Genomic DNA, 23,519 nt, shown 5'->3' on the forward strand with positions numbered 1-23,519 from the left:
CAGGGACAATATGGGATGCCGGGGATTGAACTTGGGTTGGCTGCATGCAAAGCAAATGCCTTATCCATTGCACTATCACTCCAGCCCCCTAAAAAATTATTTTTACATTTTAGGCACCTGAGATGTACAGTTTTTGACTATACAGGGTTTCAGTCTCACAATCAAACGTCTACATCCCTCCAGCAATGGCCCCAGCTCAACCTGTCTCCTTGGCAAAGATAACAGAAACAAAAATAAACAAATGGACTGCATGAAATTAAAAGCTTTTTCAAAGGCAAAAGAAATGTGGGCTAAACTTGAAAGCCACTCTATTGAATGGGAGAAAAAAAAATTGGGGTGAGCAACTCATCTGTTCTCAGACTTTACTTCTGGCTCAAGGATCTCTCCTGGTGGTATTCAGGAACCAGGTGGGGGTGCTGGGGATTGAACCTAGGGAGGCTGAAAGCAAGGGGACCACTTTCCCCACTGTACTATCACTCTAGCCTTTCAAAATAACTTTAAGTGATCAGCCGATTATATAACCAGTTCTTTCACTGGTAAAGAAAGGAAACTCACGTTGTTTACTCAATCTTTTAACAAACCCTTTCAGCTTTATATCCTGTAGTAGCAGGAACTTCCGACAAACTAGTCAGTTCACTGATTTGCCAAACATGCTTAGAACAGTCTCAAGTCCACGCTTTGGTTCATCCTAAAATTTATCCTCTGCCCCCCCCCCCATACTGTTCTTAATATATCCCAATTTTATTACCCTTGGAGCTGGTCAACAATATATTATAAAACCTAAGAGAGTATTTAAGAATATTATATATGAATATCTGCTTAATATTACACAAGAGACTTAATGAATTATAAAAGAAGTTGGCATCTGAGCATTATAAAATATAAAATTAACTAAAATATACATTTTATAACTCCATGATTACCCTTATCATGCATTATATAGAAGAACATGTAGGTATTTATTTCTAGAAAATATTAAAATTGGGGCCAGATAGCATGGAGGTAGAGCATTTGCCTTGATGCAGAAGGATGGTGGTTTGAATCCTGGCATCCCATATGGTCCCTCGAGTCTGCCAGGAGCAATTTCTGAGTGTAGAGTCAGGAGTAACCCCTGAGCGCTGCCGGGTGTGACCCAAAAACCAAAACCAAAAATAAAATAAAATAAAAAATGATACAAAATCACAATAAAATTATTTATAAAAATGATATAAAGGTCTTACTTTGGATTAGAATTAATACTATTTATAGCTTAAGTTAACTTTAAAAAGATACACTTGTGTCCATTAATAATTTAAAATGTTTGGAAAATATATTAAAAGAAAATTTTTATTGTAGTATCATGATTTATGGTAATATTAATATTAATGTCAGTCATTGAATGATACCTCTTCATATCTCTCCACATTCGTCCTTCAGGTCTGCTTCCCTCACCCAATTCCTACTTCTTGGCACTCAGTTCTGCAAGCAGAATAAAGCTAAAGATTTGTTTTCATTGGCCTTTGTCTATTTCTTTCCTTTGTTTCTTTATATTCCAGATAGGAGTGAGAGCATCATGTATTTGTCAAACGAAAATGTTTTAAAAATATTTTTTTGTAGAGCTCTTTGCAGTCTGCAGAATGAAAAATGTTTAGGATTTATTACTCACTTTGACATTTTTGTTGATTCAAGATTATCAAAGTAATTCAATAAGGAATTAGCAAAAATAACACTATTCATGAAAATGAGCTTTATGAAACTTATTCCTTACATCAACCCAGTTGGGAGAAATCCCATACTATCAGGAGGTACCCACCTAACCTATTATATGAAAGATTACAGATCAGCTGTATAAAAAAACATTCCCAAGACACATTACATAGATACCTAGAAGTTATATTCCTACTAGGCAAAGTGTTTTTTCTCAGATCTGGTTTTCAAGAAAATGATACCTATTTTTGGGAGGGGGTCATGCCTGGCGGCACTCAGAAGTTGCTCCTGGCAGGCTTAAGGATACCATATGGGATGCCGGGAATCGAACCCATGTTAGTCCTGGATTGGTTGCATGCAAGGCAAATGCCCTTCCATTGTGCTATCCCTCCGGCCCAGAAAATGATACCTTAAAACTAATTTGGATGTAAAGCACATTCTATAGAACAGAATCTTGTAGTACCTGCATGCAATATGAATATAAACATCCTTTAAATATTTCCTTGAAGTGTCAAAATCGTTCTAGAACTCCTACTTCTCTGTAATGACTGAATTCATTTTTGACAGAAAATCCTGGAACAATTCAAGTCAAGCCAGGTTTTGGGCACAAAGAGCTTCTGTATTATCCATATTTTTGTAAATAAACACTGGTGAGACTGACAAACATTGCCACAGACGCCAAGTATTTTTAAAGCCATAGATCATTGATTTAAAAAAAAAAAAGCCAAAAAACAAATGTGCATTTCTTCTTCACTAAGAGGATGTGAACATTAAAATAGTGAGAATTCTAAAATAATGATATTTCTAAGTTCAGGCCCCAGGTTTATTTTTGAACCCAAATCCATAGGCAACCAGGATCAAAACAAAGTTATTTATCGAGCTAAATTCCTCTGCCCAGGATGTTATTTTCTAGTGTCAACAATTCATCTACATGTTAGAGATTAGTGCAACACCAGTTATTTACTTGGATAAACAGTTTTTTCCTTAGGAGTTACTTTGAGGAGTGGCCTTTACCAGTTTAAGAATGTGCCACAGAAAGAAATGATTTTGGGGTAAACAGGAAATTTACAGGGTGTAGTGATTCTTACTTGCTGCAAAGTTGAGTAGCAATTAAGAATTAAGAATTTTCTAGGGGGGCCAGAGAGATAGTATAGAGGTAAGGCGTTCGCCTTGCATGTAGAAGGACGGTGGTTCGAATCCTGGCATCCCATATGGTCTCCTGAGCCGGCCAGGGGCGATTTCTGAGCGTAGAGCCAGGAGGAACCCCTGAGCGCTGCCAGGTATGATACCTCATTCCCCCCAAAAAAGAAACTTCTAGGGCTGAGTGGTAGCACAGCAGTAGGGCATTTGCTCTGCACGTGAATGACACACGGCGATGCAGGTTCGATTCCCTATATCCCATATGGTCCCCCAAGCCAGGGGCGATATCTGAGCCCAGAGCCAGGAGTAACCCAAGTGCCACCAGGTGTGGCCCCAAAACAAACAAATAAAAAACCCACATAAAAATGAATTAAGGGGGCCGGAGAGATAGCATGGAGGTAAGGCATTTGCCTTTCATGCAGGAGGTCATTGGTTCGAATCCCGGCGTCCCATATGGTCCCCCGTGCCTACCAGGAGCAATTTCTGAGCATGGAGCCAGGAATAACCCGTGAGCACTGCCGGGTGTGTGACCCAAAAACCACACACACACACAAAAAAAAAAGAATTAAGAATCTTCTAACACAGAAAACTTCCAAACTATATTTGACCATGCTCCATGCTCTCACCTCAATACAGATACTTTTTTTCTTTTTTAAGTATAAATAAAATTGTATTTAAGTCATCCTGTGTGCTTTTCTCATCTTCCTTCCCTCTGGAATATTTCTGACCACCTGCTTATCCATTATGACCCTCAGTCCAAGGAAGGCTGTTCTATTTCTGGGAGTCTCTGCAGTGGATCCAGAATTCACTGTCATTTACTGTCACCTTAAGGTTCATGTGACCAAGGCTGCTACACTCTCTAAGCAAGCTGAGGTCCAAGTCATTCCCACACTCCATCCAGCAGAGCTTTCTGGAAGGTCCCAGCACCTGATGATTGCATCATTCTCAGATGGGACATTACCCAGGATTCCAAGAATTCATTCAAATCATGGGGCCTCACGTCTGAAGTAGGCCGGAAGAAAGGACAAGATGTTCGTGTCCAAAACAAAGACCTGCTGCCTGCCCGGCACTCGAGGGTTCAAGATGCCATCCATGTTCCTTCTCCTCTGTATCAGGACTCACATCGAACAATGAGTTCTGGGTGGCAAAGGATTTAGTTTTTGCACCTGTCTCAAATCTTTGACCAAGAGTCAAGACAAACACACATACACATACACACATGCTGTCAACATAGATATTCCTGACTGTTGAATATGTTTGTCACACACACACACACACACACACACACACACACACACACACACACACGCTGTCATAGATATTCCTGACTGTTGAATAGATGTTTGCCTAGAAATAATTTTTTGGTATGATCATCGCTAAACAATAAAGCAACAAAATACATACAACTATACATATATTTTAGTGGGGGGAATTGGTTGGGGCCACACCCAGTAGTGCTTAGGGACTAGTCCCAGCTCTTCAGAGGGGTAGAAGGGATTCAATCCCAGGGGATTGAAGTGGGGTCAGCCACACACAAAGCAAATTTGTTAAATCCTGTACTCTAGTTCGTTTTATTTTATTTTTTGGTTTTTGGGCCACAGCTGGTGACGCTCAGGAGTTACTCCTGACTTGGGGAACAAAGCCGGGGGATCAAACCATAGTTCATCCTAGGTAAGTGCGTACAAGGCAAACAACCTACTGCTTGTGCCACCCCTCCAGACTCTCCTGTTCCTGTTTTAGATGGATTGTTCCATAGTTGTTATTTTTGTCACAACAACCTTGTTATACAAATAATTTGTAATAAGCACTCTACCTGCTATACTATCTCTCTAGGCCTACATTAAAAACAATTTTATTTTTGGTTTTGGGTCACACACAGCAATGCTCAGGGGTTACTCCTGGCTCTGTGCTCAGAAATCACTCCTGGCAGGCAAAGGGGACCATATGGATGCCGGGATTCAAGCCACTGTTTGTCCTGGGTCGGTTGTGTGCAAGGCAGATGCCCTACTGCTGTGCTATCTCCTGGCCTTGTTATTTTATTTAAATTCCCCTTGGATTGGGGGCCTCATATGGTAAAATTTAAAGAGTTTCCTCCAGGCTCTACACTCAGGGATCACTTCTGGTAATACTCTGGGAACTTGAACTTGGGTTGACTGTGTGCAAGAGCCGTACCTGCTGTGCTATTTCTCCAGTACTATATTTTTTGGGGGGAGGGGAGCTGTACACTCACTGATGCTCAGAGGTTTCTCCTATGCTCAGGAATCATTTCTAGTGGTGGTACTCAGGAGACCATCTGGGATGCCACGGATAGAAGGATAGAACCTGATCAGCTGTGTGCAAGCCTAGCCCCAAACCCATTGCACCTGGCCTCATATTCTTTTTTTAATTCAAGAAAATATAAAAGTGACAAAATTCTTACCTATGATACAACTTTAAACTTTTTTAAGGATGGAAATAGCAGAAAAAACTAGAGTGCATGCTTTGTATGCAGGAGGCCTAGATCCAATCACTAGAACCTCATAGTCATGTAGGTAATGCAGGCAGAGGAATTCCCAAGCAATCTTGGGAGTGACTCATGAACACTGAGTTGGGAATAGCACTCAAGCATCAATGGGTGTGAGGTTAAAAAACAAACAAACAAACAAAAAACCCACTCAAGAATGAAGCCATACTATAGCTGGAGCGATAGCACAGCAGACAGGGTGTTTGCCGAGCATGAGGCTGCCCCGGTTCAATCCCAGCATCCCCTATGGCACTTCCAAGAGTAATTCCTGAACCAAGTGTAGCCCTGTGCACCGCTGGGTATGGCCCCCAAACCAAGACCAAAACCAAAACAAACAAAAAAGAAGCCACAGGGGTTGGAGAGAGAGTACAATGGGTAAGATGCTTGCTTTCCACACAGTCACACATCTTGGAACCCTGGCACCTTATAGGGTTCTTCAAGCTCACTCGGAGTAAGCCTTGGAATGCCCCAAAAGCCTTGCCCCATTCCTCAAAATAATGGAGGGAGGGAGAGAAGGGAAGGAAAGAAGGAAGGAATAAAGGAAGGAGAAAGGAAAAAAGGAAGAAGGAAGGAAAAAAAGGAGGAATGAAGGAAGGAAGCCAAGATTTCAACCCTCATCTTGACCTCTCTGCTGTCTGAGCCCCTCAGCCCTGCAAGTGTGTCTGGTTTGCATCAACAACTGTGGCTGTGATCCCACTATTTATGCAACCTTGGGGAGTACGTGAGGTGAGTGTGAGCACCAAAACCTGAAGTGTGAGCCCTGGCAAACACAATCAGGGAAGTGAAACCCTCCAGTTCACAGAACTATGGCAGTAGAGGGAAGTGAGGTGGGACAACCATTTTGAAACATTACTCTCTTGGAGAATATCATGCAAGTTGCATATTCCCTCCCCCCCCAATGAAAAATGTACATATGGAAATCAGTCTGGAGATAAGTTTCATTAATTCAGTGTCCCAGGGATCCAGAAGTAAATAGAAATCCATACTACTTTTCCTCATGAAATTTATACTGTAGAGATGAAGAGAAAATTTAAAAGCAACTAAAATTTAAATATTTACAGATAACTATATGTACGAATAGATTTCCACTAACTAAACCTCAGTTAGGCCTAAAGATAAACCTCCAATCTGAAGAGGTAAAAATAAGTGTGATAATTCTGAATGAGAGAGAATCCATTTTTCCCCCTCATAAAGTCTTACATAACAAAGAAAAGTTGAACGTTTTAAAGTAAACAAAAATTGCCAACAGTATAATAGAAAAGTGTATAAATTTTTTTGGGATAGGTATGGCCACACTCAGGTTGACCAAGTGCAAGATAAATGCCTTACCTGCTGTACTATCTCCTCCCGTCCAAAATATAGACTTAAACCCACAAAATCACTTTTAGGGTCTGGACATACTTACAAATGGGAGACCTGGGTTTTCTTCATCAATTGAGCATCATCAGAACTACCACTGGATATGGTACAAAACAAACCCAAAACCCACTATTATAACATTTTAGGTTAAAAATAGACTAATGAAGTGGAACACATGAGGATAGTCAGTACAGGTCATAAGGCAGAATTTGACTTTGAGAAAAAGGAAAAAATACTTCAAGTGGTTATATTTTTGTTTGTTTTTGGACTAGACTCTGCAGAAGTCATGGGGTTATCTGGCTCTTTGTTCAGGAATTACTTCTGGCAGGATCAGAGGTGGAGCTGAGGATTGAACCCGGGCCAGTCTTGTGCAAGGAAAGGGCCCTGCCCACTGTGTGATAGGTCTAGCTTCAAAGCAGTCATCGTTTTGTCACATTCTGTTGTTTGCAATACTAGAGGATGTGGTTTTCAGACATTCACAAAAAACACACTGAAACTGAAGATGTTGAAATAAAAGAAGCCTCTTCAAGTTTTCGAGAGCACTGGAAGAATGTTTCTTTGTAGAGTTTTCATAGAATTTTCGGTGAACAGTCTACAGTTTTCCAAGTACATTTTGTTCTACTAAATACTATTTATTAGAGTTTCTTTCCATATTTAGGGGAGAAAGTGAACAGGGGAAGGACAAATCAGTAAATGCCTGCTAGTTAACAAAATTGGTGTTTATTTCTTTAAAAAATTTTTTTGGGTTTTTGGGATCACACCCAGAGGCACTCAGGGGTTCCTCCTAGCCAGGCAGGAACCTTGGCAGGCTCAAGGGACCAGGAATTGAACTTGGGCCTGTCCTAGGTTGGCCACATGCAAGGCAAAAACGCTGTGCCGCACTCTGGCCCCTTCTTTAAATATGTTTATTGTTATTTGTTTTGGGAATGCCCCTATGGTGCTACTCAATTATTGCTGACTCTGTTCAAGATTTGCCCGTGTTGGTACTCAAGAAACCTTATGTGTTGCAAAATTGAATCCATGACGATTGTACGCAAGGCAAACTTCCAGCTCTAGTTATCTCTCCAGCCCTACTTCGGTAAAATTTTAAGTTTTTAATTCTTTTCTTTCTTTCTTTTCTTTTTTTTTTTTTAATATGGAACGCTTCACGAATTTGCGTGTCATCCTTGCGCAGGGGCCACGCTAATCTTCTCTGTATCGTTCCAATTTTAGTATATGTGCTGCCGAAGCCAGCACTAAGTTTTTAATTCTTACCTGAATTTTTCCTCTGGTGTCTCACAGGACAAGCATGGTTGGTTTTGATTTTTTTTTCTTCTTTTTATTTTTGTTTGTTTTATTTTTATTTATTTATTTATTTATTTATTTATTTATATTTTTGGTCTTGATTTTTGGGCCACACCTGGCTGTGAAACTTATGGATCATTCCTGTGGCCTCTGAGACTATATGAAATCATGGGGATTGATCCCCAAATCTGCCTTTTACAAGGAAAGCATCCTCAGCTGACTGACTCCAAGGCATGGCTGTCTTTGTTGTTGTTGTTTTGGGCCGCTCCTGGTGGTACCTCCATTACTTCTGACTCTGTGCTCAGAAACTACTCCTGGCAGGCTCGGGGGACCATCGGGGACATTGAGGATCAAACCTAGATTGGCTGCATGCAAGGCAAATGCCCTACCCACTGTGTTATTATTCTGGCCCTGGCTGTTTTTAAATTTTTTTTAATTTTGGGTCACACCTGGTGGCGCTCAGGGGTGACTCCTGAGTTCTACACTCAGAAATCACTCCTGGCAGGCATGGGGAACTATATGGGATGCTGGGATTCGAACCACCATCCTTCTGTATGTAAGGCAAATGCCCTACACCTCCATGCTATCTCTCTGGCCCTGCCCCATTCTATCTTTTAAACCAATTATGCTCTCAAAATTGAGTCATCTCCCCAGAAACTGTAGACTTAAGATATCTAGAGAGGTACACTGGAGAGATAGTTTAAGATGTAGAGCATTTGCCTCGTATAAGGTAGACCTGGGTTTGATCCCTGGTAACCCATATGGTTCCCCAAGCACAGCAGGAATAATAACCTCTATGGCCCAACTTCCCTCCAGCTGAAAAAAAAAAAAAAGATCAAAAGAGACAAATGCATAGAAGGCAAGCAAACAAAGCACAACAAAACACCTTTCAACCCTGAATTTGGCTTTTATTTTAAAATATTTAGCATGAAACTATCATATGACAGAAAATAATAAAACACAAACTGGATATTTCCAAATACCTCTAATCTAGCTATAAAATTAATAATATAATATACACCCAATTATGGAAACAAGTCCCTAAAACTCAATTAAATATTTTCAAAGAAAAATTCTTTACACATTTTCCAACGTACCGATATGTTCCTTAAATATCTTTATTTTCTTCCAACTAATAGGTAAATATCCCAAATTTATTTTACTTAAAATGAATGGATTCAGTTCAATCTTGGTAAAAATCACCATTTCCCTGAATTCTCCATCAGAATTATAAAAAGTATGAGCTCAAATAGTTATGCTCCCCAAAATAGAAACATCTTAAGTGATAACTTCTGTATGATCAGACATATATTGCACTTAAGTCAGTAATTCCACATCTGAAGCTCATTTATATGGAAAGTTAATTCTCTTCTTTATGAAAGACTACAAATAAACATCATGTTAACCTAATGACAACTGTACTTCAAAAGAGAAAGGCACAGAATAAAGAATAGTTTAATTACCATATCCAAATTTTCTACTGTGAAACTCAAAAAAATTTTTGAGAAAATAAGAGGATCTAAGTTCTGATACTTTTATAGTTTGTAATTGACCTTAAGTAGTTAACACATTGGTATTAAACGTTAACACTGATAAATACAATTCTTTCCAAATAATTCAGAAAATGGTCCGTTCATGTATGAATATGTGCATTGTCTCACCTATAAATCTCAATAACATTTCCACTCACTGGAAATATCCACTTGCCATATAAACTACTCAAGACAATGTACAAAAAATATATCTTGTTCCTAGGACTTAGATAGAATGCACAGAAAAATATCTACAAAAATGGATCTGTTTTATTTTATCCATTTAGCTTCCCAATAAATTAGTGAGGAAATGTTGCCCATTCCACATTCCTTCCTACATAAAGGCTAAAAAATTAAGAGTAGCTTATTTTCCAGCCCTGTTAGTTTGTTCCTATGCTTTAAAAATACTTGCCTCATCATATGTATTTAAGAGTCTTATTTTTGTATCACAGTATACATGGCATTTCTTAATTCTGCAACAGAAAGGCACACTAGCAAGCAATAAAATGCAGTACCTGAATTGTTAAAATAATGTACAGAACAACTGAAAATACCAAAAAAATACATTCAACACAGTATACAGAACTGAAAATAAAGAGAATCTGCACTTATTTTTCTGAAAATTTGGTCCATTAAAATGCCTCCCATGTTCAACGTCATGGGTAACATGAAAGGTGATGGCAGTGTAAAAAGAGGCAGTCAATCAATAATGTGTGATAGTCCATGACTTCTGATCTAGTAGGCAATTCAATTAGAAAATGGCTCCGGGCCCGGCGTGGTGGTGCTAGAGGTAAGGTGTCTGCCTTGCGAGCGCTAGCCTAGGATGGACCACAGTTCGATCCCCTGGTATCCCATATGGTCCCCCAAGCCAGGAGTGACTTCTGAGCGCATAGCCAGGAGTAACCCCTGAGCGTCACCGGGTGTGGCCCCAAAACCCAAAAGAAAAAAAAAAAAAGAAAAAGAAAAAGAAAATGGCTCCAAGAAGTAAGTACATATTAAATCTATCTGTTAATAACAGCGTACCTGTACTGAGTCCAAAGATACAGGCACAAATGTTTGCATATTGTTAATTTTTACTATCCCGAGTTTTAAAATGTAGCTGTATTAGTTTATATATAAAATATATTCGATACATACTATATTATGTCACCTAATATATATCATATATAACTTGTAGTCCTTAATGCACAAAATGTCTCCAAATATTACATGAACATTCTATGTGGATACTTGTCATTTTTTCAGTGTTGAGACAGCTCAGCTCACTTAAAAAATCTGGATGTGCAATGATAAAATGCACTGACTTACGAATTTACTTAAATAATAATTATTTAAGTTAAATTCCTGCAGAAGCCTCACTCTGATTTGGCTTTTTAACTAGAATATCCTTTTTTATCTGCATTGGATACCCACCTTTCTTGTCAGAAACAGTATTTCTCTATCAGGAGATACCAATAAAAGAAAACATATAAGGAACCAAAAATGAAATAGAGAAACCAACCATTCCATAAGTAATATACCTATAGGGAAGTTCGACTTCCATGTGCTGTCTTGCTTTTCGGATATCATCACTTGGTATATTGAAGATTTTACAGGCTAAAGGAATAGTGACCTTTTTCATGATATATCTGACTATTACTACACATGTCATCCCGAGGAGGACTCGCAATATGGCTTTTCCAAATAAAGTCACGGTAATGGGAGGCCTAGCTAAAGGTAGTTGGTCCAACGGAGGGTCTAATATTAGACCGATACTATTAGAAACGTGAGATCCACATGCAATTCCAGCACCGCTTCCGAGGATTTCAGCTGTGTCTCCTCGAGATGTACTCCAGGTGTCGAGAGTGAAAGAAAAGATCCCCAAGGCTAAATGAAGCCCAACGATGAGAAAAGGGGCGTATTTGTGAGTTTGGTTGAAGTGGTCAATCACGTCCACAAATGGATAGAAGACAGCTAGAATTAAAAGAGTATATAGAAATCCAACAATAATATCCTGGGAAAAGAGAAAAGGAGAGCTGTTTAGAATCGTGTCTTTTTGGCACTAAGCTCCACATTTTAAATGTCAATATGATAGAATCTTAATGTCACATTTTCAAAACAAACTTTACTCACTGACCATAAACCTGGTAATTAAATTATTTTAATCATACTTTGAGTTCTTAGAGAGGGCAAAAAGGATTATGTTGCAATAAATTAACCCTATTTTTAGCCATGTATATATGCTAAAAAGCATATGCAGATACTGAACAATAAACTATGATTGAATTATGTAATTTTGATTTCAGGAAAAGGAGTATGCTTATTTTTTTAAGAAAGTATCTTCATTTTCATGCATTTAAATATATAATGATTTTCATGATTAATGAGGATGTGCTAAACAAATACTGAGTAGCAACGTCTGGCATTATTTCAGGGGTAAAGATACAATGCTTAAATGTTGAGAAGATGGTTAGAAAGACTAGGGATTAAGGTTTTAACCACTGTTCAATGTGGGGTGCCATATATGAATCAGCAAGCATCACCAGATATTGCCTAAGCAACCAGTATGGCTCTCTCCCCCAGACCCCTACACCCCTGTACACACACACACACACACACACACACACACACACACACACACACACACACACACACACACACACACACTGACACCACCCCCAAAAGAAACAGAATAGCTTCTCATGAGAAAGCAAAACTGCTGTCCAACAGCCAGATTCCTCATGACTGAGAGCTTGGAACTATACTAGCTGAGACATGCAGAGCTTCTTCTAGCTTTTATTACATGCTTGTTGGAATACTCAACAAGAAACTCAAAAAGCCAGCTGTCAACCTGAAAACTCCCTAAATCACGTGGATGCTAAACTTTATCACATTCCCTGGAAAACCTGGCCTCTTAATTTCATTTCTTGCTTTGATTCAAGAAACTCAAAATCAGTACTTCAGCTGACACCATACCAAAATTCTCACTCTTGACATTTATTTGTTTTTTTTTTTGTTGTTGTTGTTGGTTTGTTTGGAGGCCATACCTGCTGTAAGCAGAGCTTACTCCTGGCTCTGTGCCCAGGAATCACTCCTGGTGGTGCTCAGAGACCATACGTGGTGCCAGATATCAAAGGGAACACCAAAAGCATGTAAAGCAAGTACCTAAGCTCTTATACTATATATCTGGACCCATCTGCGTTTCTTATTTTAGAAAGCCTTTCTTGTCCCCAAGACCAGAAAGCTATATTCTGCAAAACATTGTTTTCTGGTTTTTGCAGTGACAGTGATTGAACAGAATAACCAACTGAAGTTATTTGAAATCATTATTTTACTAGACACTATATTTCCAAGAGCTTAATAAGCAGAACACTCAAATATTACCTTTATATGAATTTATCTGTTTTAACAAACATCTAATAATTTTCTTTATAAAAGAGTATCTCGGGGCCAGAGCGATAGCACAGCGGTAGGGCATTTTGCCTTGCACATGGCCGACCAAGGATGGACCTAGGTTTGATTCCCAGCACCCCATATGGTCGCCTGAACCTGCAAAGAGCAATTTTTGAGCACAGAGCCAGGAGTAACCCTTGAACGCCACCGGGTGTGGCCCAAAACAACAACAACAACAAAGAAGAGTATCTTTATTGTTTTAACAATTTGTATTTGGCACAGTATTTGCCTTGCATGCGGCGAACCCAGGATGGTCAGCGGTTCGATCCTCTGGCATCCCATCTGGTCCCCTCCAAGCCAGGAGTGATTTCTGAGCACATAGCCAGAAGTAACCCATCAGCATCACCGGATGTGGCCCAAAAACCAAAACCAAAACTAAAAAAACCCAATTTGTATTATAGATATCACTGGACATTATTTCTGTTTTGTTTTGTTTTCGGGTCACACCCGGCAGAGCTCAGGGGTTCCTCCTGGCTCTACGCTCAGAAATCACTTCTGGCAGGCTTGGGGGACCATATGGGGTGCCAGGATTCGAACCACCATCCTTCTGCGTGCAAGGCAAACACCCTACCTTCATGCTATCTCCCCAGCCCTGGACATCATAAATTTCATTTTATATGACATGTTTTGCTGGTATTTTTCTATCCTACACTATGAAGTGAATTATTTAAATTTTTTCTCCCTGACTCCTTTTATAGATAATTAACGAAACTATTGTGTGTGGGGAGTAGGATTTCATACCTGCATAAAAAATGCTCTCCACTGAGCTATACCCACTGCTCTTAAAAAATATAGATGAGGGGGTGGGAAAAATATAGGTGAAACTACAAACATGTTTTGTAATCATGGTGCTTAAATAAACATATTAAATATAAAATAAAAATTATACAGCTAGGAAATGAATGTGTGTACACACACACACACACACACACATACTATAACTATTCTCAGCATTGGAAATTAAACATTGGGAAAGAAGATAATTAAAACTTTGTTTTTTGTTTCTTTGAGTCACACAGAGCAGTGCTCAGGGGTTACTCCTGGCTCTACGCTCAGGAAGTTCTCCTGGCAGGCTCGGGGGACCCTATGGGATGCTGGGATTCGGACCACCGTCCTTCTGCATGCAAGGCAAACGCCCCACCTCCATGCTATTTCTCCGGCCCCACTTTCTGGTTTTTTAATGTAAGATCTTCAATGAAAATTCACTGATACGTAATGATTAATTGCAATCACTCAAAGATTGTACAAGTAGCTCAAACTGTGACTATAGTTTTGGGTATGAGATCTCAAGTTATTTTTTTATTCTTATTTTTATTTCGGGGGCATACCCAGTGGTGTTCAGCAAAAATCACTCTTGTCAGGCTTGGGGACCATATGCGATACCAGAGATCAAACCCGGGTTCGTTCTGGGTCGTCTGCCCTTAAGGCAAATGCCCTACCGCTGTGCTATCACTCCAGCCACAGAGATTTCGAGTTGTTTGATTTGCAGCCCCACATTAGTCATATTTCAAGATTCTCAAACACCAGGGCGTATGGGAGACACACCAGGAAGTGCTCAGCACCTCATGTGGTGCCTGGGCACAGAGCCAGTCGTAAGTTCTGAGTACTGCCAAGTATGGTCCCAAAACAAAAACAATCAAATGGTTTCATGTGTGGGTGTGTTCATCACTGCTATTGATTTGGTGCCACACTGAATATACTCAAGCACTTACTTCTGGCTCTGCACTCAGGGATCCCTTCTAGAAATGTTGGGGACCAAACACTTGCCTATGTACAAGGCAAGTGTCTTTTTTTTTTTTTTTTTTTTGTGGCTTTTGGGTCACACCCGGCAGTGCTCAGGGGTTATTCCTGGTTCCATGCTCAGAAAGTGCTCCTGGCAGGCACGGGGGACCATATGGGATGCCAGGATTCAAACCGATGACCTTCTGCATGAAAGGCAAACGCCTTACCTCCATGCTATCTCTCCGGCCCCAAGGCAAGTGTCTTAATTTATGTTGCCAAAAGAGGGCCTAAAGACCCTGCCAGGAATAGCCCTGAGTACCACTGGGTGTGCTCAAAATAAAAAAGATTTGAAAAAAATGATAGCTCATGACAATTATACTTTTATTAGACTATGTTTGGGACCATAAAAATAAGACAGCAGTGGGGCCGAAGAGATAGTATGAAGGCAGGGCATCTGCCTTGCATGCAGAAGGACAGTGGTTTGAAACCCAGCATCCCAAATGATCTCCCGAACCTGCCAGGAGTGATTTCTGAGTGTAGAACAAGGAGTAACCCCTGAGCGCTGCCGGGTGTGACCCAAAAATCAAATAAAAAATTAAAAAAAAAAATCAAAGGGGGCCAGAGAGATAGCACAGCGGTGTTTGCCTTGCAAGCAGCCAATCCAGGACCCAAGGTGGTTGGTTCGAATCCCGGCGTCCCATATGGTCCCCCGTGCCTGCCAGGAGCTATTTCTGAGCAGACAGCCAGGAGTAACCGCTGAGCACTGCAGGTGTGGGCCCCCCCCCCCCCGCAAAAAAAACAACAACAAAAAAAACAGCCAAAAAGGCACTTCTTTGCATATAGCTCACCAGGGTTTGATCTTAGGCACAGCATATAGTCCTCTGAACCCTGCCAGGGGTGATCCCTGAGCACAGAGCATGGAGTAATCCCTGATTACAGCCAGCTGTGACCCCAAAACAAAAACGGGTGAAAAAAGATGACTTAAATATCCAATATTTGTAGTCCTTTACTCTTTTTGGTATTTATCCATAGTATTAAATTAAATAATTAAATGATTAAATTATTACTTGTTTATGACACAGCTCTTGGTATGAAGGGCATACTGAACATGCAGAGCCAGAAGGAAGGAAAAACTGAATTCAGGACATAACATTATGTAGCTATTACGGTATTAATTTTTTTTTTTTTGGTTTTTGGGCCACACCGGTGGTGTGTGTGTGTGTGTGTATATATATATATATATATATATATAGGCCTATATTCGCTGTATCAGACAGAATATTCCTGTGCTGCAACTGTATGTACCACAGTGAGCCAATCACAACAAGCAAAGGTCCAAAGGTTCTACTGTAATAGACTCCTCTCTGACTCTGGCCACTCTGAGCAGGCTTTTGACAGTGTAGATTCGGGTCCAGAACACTGTCTAATTTGCATGCATCAAAAGCCTGCTTGGATTGGCTGAGTTAGAGAGGCGGTCAGAGCAGCCTTGCAGTGATTGGTCCCTCATAGGCACCTTTTCTGGCAATTCCCTGGTGGTGTCAGTTAATCTCCCCCACTACATGAACCAAACACCCCATCCTCGGACCCTATCAATGAACCACCAACACGGTTAGCTGGGTTTTGCCAGAAGTGGCCCCCAGATCTCCTGAGTACTGTTTGGGAGCCCCCAAGAAAGAGATCTGGAAACTCTGCGGCCTGATTTTTTTGTTGTTTCGTTTAGCAGCATATCGAAACATTTTTCGGGATATACTCGGCATATAAGACGACCCCCAATTTTCGGTTGACTTTTTTGCTTCAAAAGTTGTCTTATACACCAGAAAATACGGTAAGCCCTAGAGGCTGGAGCAATCAGTAGTACAGCCTATAAAGGGGCAGGTGGGCATTTGCTGACCCAGGTTCCCCCTCTCAAATGGTCCCCTAAGCACTGTCAAGAGTAATTTCTGAACTCAAGAGTCAGGAGTAACCTTTGAGCACTGCCAGGGGTGATCCCCCCCCCCAAAGAAAACAAACAAAAAAGAATTAAACCCTAGAGACTGAGATAGTGGCTTAGTATAGAGCACAAACTTTGAAAGTATGAGGTCCTGGGTTTTAATCCTTAGGACTGAAAAAGAGAGGAGGAGACAGAAAGAATAGAGGTAAGAGTGCTAAGTGGAGGCATCATTGAAACACTAAAAAAAAAAAGAAGAAAAAAGACAGCTGGGAAGATAGCTCAAAGGAATGGAGTGTATGCTTCATATTCTGGAGCTCCTGGTATTTTTTTTGTTTTGTTTTTAGTTTGGGGGTCATACTCAATGGTGCTCAAGGCTGACCCTGGCTCTGTGTTTAGGGGTAACTCCTGGTGGGGACTGATAGGGAGAGGGTAAAATTGAATGTTAGAGAATGAATCGGGGTTGACCACAAGCAAGGCAAGTGCCATACCCACTCTATCATCTCTCCAGCCCCAAGGAGCTCCAGATTTTATCCCTGAAACTGCATAGTCCCTTAAGTACCACTTGGAGCATGGAGTTGAGAGTGATCCATACTAATAAAAATGGGCCCAGACCAAACCAAAATATGCTGGGTGGTGAGTTGGAAAGATGGGACAGGTGTTAAGGTGTTTTCCTTGCATGAAACTGACCCTAGTTAAGATTCCTTGGCACTGTGTTTAGTCCCCAAGCACTGCCAGGAGTAAACCTTGGGTACCACCTAATATAACTCCCAACCCACTGCCCTCACCCACCCCAAAATAACCAAATATGCACGTTTGTGACTGTACTACAAATAATGCATTACTGTCTTAGACCCATGTAAAAAAATGTAAAAAAAAATACTTTACATTGCTGGATATGGCAACAAACAATAACTTATTAGAAATGTTTGGATTACTGAGTTAATCTTACTGCTCTTCCCCTTTTTTCTTATCCTTTATCAACAAATAATACATAATATATTCATAATAGGTTAGACAAGGAAAATGTGTCTCAAGTTGTTTATTCTAATAAGAGGCAATGTACAAGGAAAAAGGAAATTGTGGTTTAAGATAAGGTTATCCTTGGGGATAGGGAAATGGCTAGATACATGGGGCGAAGACTCTGCATACAAAAGGGCCCCAGTTTCATTCCCAGCTCTGCAAGACCCTGCCTGAAATGACCAGATGGAGCCAGAAGAGGCCTCTGAGTGCTATAGGGTGTGCCACTCACTGCTGGGTCACCAGCACCACAGTGCAAGCTGTCCTGTTGGTCCCCCACAAGCAAAGGTGCAATTAACACCATGACAGATCCTGAGGACTGAACCACCTGGACAGCTAGTGTTCTACAGAGTGGTTCTCATTTCCTGGGTACTGCTTCAAAGGCATAAAATAAAGACAATCGGGGCCGGAGAGATAGCATGGAGGTAAGGCGTTTGCCTTTCATGCAGGAGGTCATCAGTTTGAATCCCGGCGCCCCATATGGTCCCCTGTGCCTGCCAGGAGCAATTTCTGAGCCTGGAGCCAGGAATAACCCCTGAGCACTGCCAGGTGTGACCCAAAAACCAAAAAAAAAAAATAAATAAATAAAATAAAATAAAATAAAGACAATCGCTCTGGCAGTACAATGCTTTCAAGATTCCCAGACAAGGATCACTTAACAAGTTCTGATAAGGGAATAAAGGAAAGAATGCTTTTAAGAGCTAAGATTAATTTTTGTGGGTCATAAAGAATAGATAATTTGACCAGACAAAAAAAAGGGGAAAAGTCATTTCAAGCAATTATAGTATTTCTCAAGGTTCAAAGATTAAAATTCCTTGGCATTGAAACATGTCATTCTGTATGGCCTCATATTTGTATTTTGCAAAGTATACTTGAGACTGAGAAGTAACTCAGAACCTGTTGCACTACTTAAATGATGATATAAGGCAAGGACTAAAGAAATATCCAGAGCACGGGAGCAGGCAAATCAGGGAAGACTAGAGGGCCTCTGTGCTGCTGCTTTTGAAATTGCGTTCTATAATAAAATATAAGATATGAGCTTTAAACAGGAGGAAAAAAAAAGAAAACTAGAGTTCAAGATATAAATATAAGTGACACCAGTTTACACTCATTTAATGTCTACTCAATCTTCAAGTTCTCTTTGGCTTCTACATTCACATTGCTGGTTCTGTCTTAGCAGTAGAAGACCCACCACCACTAATGAGAAAAACAGACTAGAAAGAGGATAACTAGAACTGTTATCCTGAACATCATGATGGGATGCTGTTTCTACGAAATACATGACCTTGATATTCTTTTTTTTTTTTTTTTGGTTTTTGGGTCACACCCGGTAGCGCTCAGGGGTTACTCCTGGCTCTATGCTCAGAAATTGCTCCTGGCAGGCTCGGGTTGGGACCATATGGGATGCCGGAATTCGAATCACGATCCTTCTGCATCTAAGGCAAAGGCTTACCGCTGTGCTTACCTCTCCGGCCCCATGACCTTTGCCAAGCATCACTATATTTTTCCAAAACAGAGATATATGATAGCAATATTTTTAAGTTTCATGTAAGTTTTCAAAATGATTAAATGGAACAAAATTGTCTGCTAATTTCAGAAAAATACTCAAAGTACTATGACATAATATTTGCCTTACCAGAATGGAGTGCATTCCCAGGTAAATTCTACTTAGGCACACTAGAGAGCACCAGCAAGCAATAAGGATCAGTCCAAAGAGAAGAGGATACTAGAGGGGGGAAAAAAAAAGGAAACTCATTTAAGGACATGTAGTTAAACAGAAATAAACAATAACAACACAAAAAAAAATAACTATAGTACAAAAACTAAAGAAACAGAACTGTGTGTGCTCATTGTATTCTCAATAGCTAATCTAAGAAAGGCACAAAAGACATTCAAGAATCAATTCTGTGCGTGGTGGCACGCCTGTCGGGGAGGCTGAGGCAGGAGGATAGCTTGAGTTCAGGAGTTCTGGGCTGCAGTACGCTATGCCGATCCGGTGTCCGCACTAAGTTCGACATCAATATGGTGACCCCCCGGGAGTGGGGGACCAGCAGGTTGCCTAAGGAGGGGCGAACCGGCCCAGGTCGGAAACGGAGCAGGTCAAAGCTCCCGTGCTGATCAGTAGTGGGATCGCGCCTGTGAATAGCCACTGCACTCCAGCCTGGGCAACATAGCGAGACCCTGTCTCTTAGGGGAAAAAAAAAAAAAAAAGAAGAAAAAAAACAATCAATTCTGCAAGAAAAAAATGAGTAGAGCATAAAATGTTATCTAATTTTTCACTGTAAGAACTGGATCATTTTTGCTTCTACCAACTAGATTCACTCACTAGAAAACATAGATATGATTTTGGGCCATACCCAACAGTGCTCAGGAACTTACTCCTGGCACTGAGCTCAGAGATCACTCCCAGCAGGGCTCAGAGGACAATATGGGGATCTGGGGCCAACCCAAGTTGGCCGCGTGCCCTTCCTACTGTACTATTTCTCTAGCCCTAGGAGACATATTTGTAATGTGATTCTAGAACTGGGTAGTACCTTGTGAAGGTTCCTGGATCATCCAAGTAAGCTTCTTTGCTAGCCTGAAGAGAACCCGGCATTATCTCCCTACTCACTGCCATTAGTGACTGCTTCTTAATTTCTGTTGAAAATTCCCACGTTGTATTCAAAATTAATACTTTCAGTCACCCCACTTTATACCCCCAAGCTTTCAAATGATACCATTATTGAGAAACTTTTTGGTGAGATACTAGGAGCAAAAGTCATGAGTAGTTGGAAAAGTGCAAACAACTCTGGACAATAATGTTAAGATAACTTTTAAAAATCTCATATTAGAGAAAAGGAGGAAAGGATGGATGGGCATGGGGTTAAGTCTATAAAAGAATGAAGGACATATTAGTGGTGCTTAAGCCTGAGAACTTAAAATTCCACAATAAAATTGAAGTTTGGGTGGCTCAATTCAACAGAATTTCAGAGTTTCACAATAATATTTATATTATAGAGCTCTAGTAATCCAGCTGTTCTGATCTACTATCTCTATTTAACTTTACCTATCACTTTTTTCTTCAAAGAAGCATCACAGTCTCTTTTAGAGTTCTTTTCTCTTTCTACAAAAGTGGTATCCTCCCCTTCTTATTCCTTAGATGACATCAATAAGGATTCTACCCTTAGGAGTTACTGACAGTCTCTCTATTTCTTACTTTTAAACTGCTACTTAGCAACCTGGAGACAAATACTACAATTTCCTTAAATTAAGAATTGTGCATATGTCTTTACAGGAAGTAAGTGGGGGCAAAAAAAAAAAAAGGCATACAAACAGCAGGATCCTTTGAGCAAAGAATTGTAAGCGGGGCTGGAGAGATAATACAGCAGGTAGGGTGCTTGCCTTGCATGAGGCCAAACTGGTTTAATAACTGGTATACCACATGGTCATTTGAGCACTGCCAAGAGTGATTCCTGAGTGTAGAGCCAAAAGTTACTGCTGAGCAATGCTAGGTATGGTCCAAAACAGGGGGGGGGGGGGGGGGAAGTAAATAAAGCCGTTTACAAAGGGGGCAAAATTACATTCTTATGGAGGAAGGCACAAAACAGTCAATAGAAACATGCAAAGTACACATAAATGTATAAAGTTGTACATACTTTAAATATATAAACTATGCAGGAAAGTGTGATCAGAACTATGGAGAAATACAAAGAGATGAGGTATTGAAACAATGAAAAAATATTCATCAAATTTCCTGTGTATTCATCTGTATTTTCAGATTTACTGTTCGACTGGGATCGTGTGCAGACAAGTCAGTCTGGATCACTTACAATTTTTAGCAGAGCAGAGCTGTGCACTAGCCCCAGAACTAGCATGAAGCACAAAAGAAACTTGGCACTTTCGTTGCTAGCTGAAATAATGAACAGTCATTGCAATTGCACAACCAACTCAATCATAATTACGACAGTAATAAAAATAGTTAAGACCAGGGAAATAGCTCAAAGATGTTAGTGTGCATGTTTTTTTTTTTTTTTCCACAACAAAATGCACAGATGAATCCCCAAGCATCAAATTCAGGAAAAGCTCTTGAGTATCCTTGTGTGTGGCCCCCCCCCCCCAAATGTTAGGCGATGGGGCCAGGAGATGCAGAGTCTGAAAACAACAGTAAGAAATTGGATTCATTTTTATTTGTTCTGTTTATTTGTTCTGTGTAATATTTGTGGGGATCATGCAGTGTGAAGAATATGCACTTAAGGTCACCGAGGCATCCCCCAGCCTCAGGAAATCTGGCTTTTGCAATTAATCCAAGGGGGTGCTAAGATTAGATAATAAAAGAGCAAGGGGCTAGAGAAAGACAATCAGACTGAAGTTGGGTTTGATCCCCAGCATGTCATGGTCCTCTGGGCACTGGCAGGAGTAATGTTTGAGTACTAAGACGAGTACCTTCTGAGTCTTCCAAGTGTTACTCCAAAACCAAAATATTAAAAAAAATCATAATAATGGGGCAAGGAGATGAGTTGGTAGATTACTGGTATACAACAGGTGAAAGATAAATTGCTTACATCTTTGTAGCAGATGTACAATTCTGTACTAAAAAAACAAAAAAGCAAACAATAATAACAATAAACATTAAGAAATTCTATGCTTTTCTTTTCACTAAGGACCTATAAGGAAGTGAAAAAAATTTACAATTTACTTCTGCAAGATAGCTTTTATTGAAACTTAATTAGAAAGATGTTAGGAGAAAGAGAGAAGCAATTATTCAAGACATACATTTAAGACGGGCTTCTCCAGAGTACAAATAAGCAAGCAAATGAACAGAGATATGTCCAAGGGAGAACATGGGCTTGAAGAACAAGCAAAAAAAGTACAATTATTGATGGGATTTTTTTTTTTTTGCCACAGGGGTTACTACTGGCTCTGAGTTTAGAAATTACTCCTGGCAGGCTTAGGGGGCCATATAGAATGCTGGGGATCGAACCTGGGTTGGCTGCGTGCAAGGCAAGTGCCTTCTTTGCTGTGTTATTGCACGGGTCCCACTCATGGCAATTCTTTATATACAGAAGATGGAAAGTTTCTATTTTCTGAGTCTTAGAAAGAAGGGCTCAAGATAGAGCACCTTTAAACTTCACCCCCCAAAAAAGACATCACTGTGATTTTTTTTTTTTTTTTTTTGCCATTTACCTTAAAAAATATTTCCCTGGGTTTTCTGTTGTTTGTTTTTGAAAGAAACACATCTGGATGAATAGCTGTTCTAGTTATGATTACATGACTTTTACATTTACTCTCCATAGAATTTTAAATTCTGAATTACAAAGTTTCAAAGAAAAAACCCCATAAAATATAAATAAAAGTTGTACAAAACTAGAGTACTGAGACTTGAGAAAAACTCAGTCATTTTAATCCTTTATAACATTTTCATTTTGACTTCTCCCCCAATTATTAAAATGACCTAACCAAATGTTATCAATACCAAGTCCTTTAAAAACAAACATCCCAAATATTACTCTATTTTATTGAGACATAGCAGACTCGGCCCAATCCTGGAAGTACTCTGGGAACTATAAGTGGTGCCAGGCATTGAACAAGGTCTATCACAAGCAAATCAAATGCCTGATTCCTGGACTGTCCCTCTGGCTAGTCAAATATTTCCTTGACATAATAGGTGATCTTTATGCCATAAGAAGCATATACATGACTGTCATATTTTATTTTTAATTTAATTTTATTTTTCTTTAATTTCTTTTCATTTTAGGGCCCACATGGCAGTAACTCCTGGCTCAATGCTCAGGAGTCATTCTGAGAGTGCTCTGAGAACCATGCAGTGCCAGAATATGAAGGGTGTACTCTTGCTTTTTCTTCAGTCCATGTTTTCTTTGTCAGGAAAAGTGTTGTGTTTTTAGATATAGTATCAGGCTATGGTTTGGCACAGCAG

At 40.1% G+C, this 23,519-nt stretch overlaps 2 non-coding genes across 2 annotated transcripts; both read right to left on the bottom strand.

Moving 5' to 3' along the window:
* Window positions 1–3,917: 3,917 nt before the first annotated feature.
* LOC126005309 (small nucleolar RNA SNORA40) lies at window positions 3,918–4,042 on the bottom strand. The gene has a single exon (XR_007494449.1). It is a non-coding gene; the product is annotated as a small nucleolar RNA SNORA40 (small nucleolar RNA).
* A 3,775-nt stretch (window positions 4,043–7,817) lies between these two features.
* On the bottom strand, window positions 7,818–7,924 carry LOC126005751 (U6 spliceosomal RNA). The gene has a single exon (XR_007494787.1). It is a non-coding gene; the product is annotated as a U6 spliceosomal RNA (small nuclear RNA).
* Between the last annotated feature and the right edge of the window lie 15,595 nt (window positions 7,925–23,519).

This window comes from Suncus etruscus, chromosome 3 (genome assembly GCF_024139225.1).
Source record: "Suncus etruscus isolate mSunEtr1 chromosome 3, mSunEtr1.pri.cur, whole genome shotgun sequence".
Lineage (NCBI taxonomy): Eukaryota > Metazoa > Chordata > Mammalia > Eulipotyphla > Soricidae > Suncus > Suncus etruscus.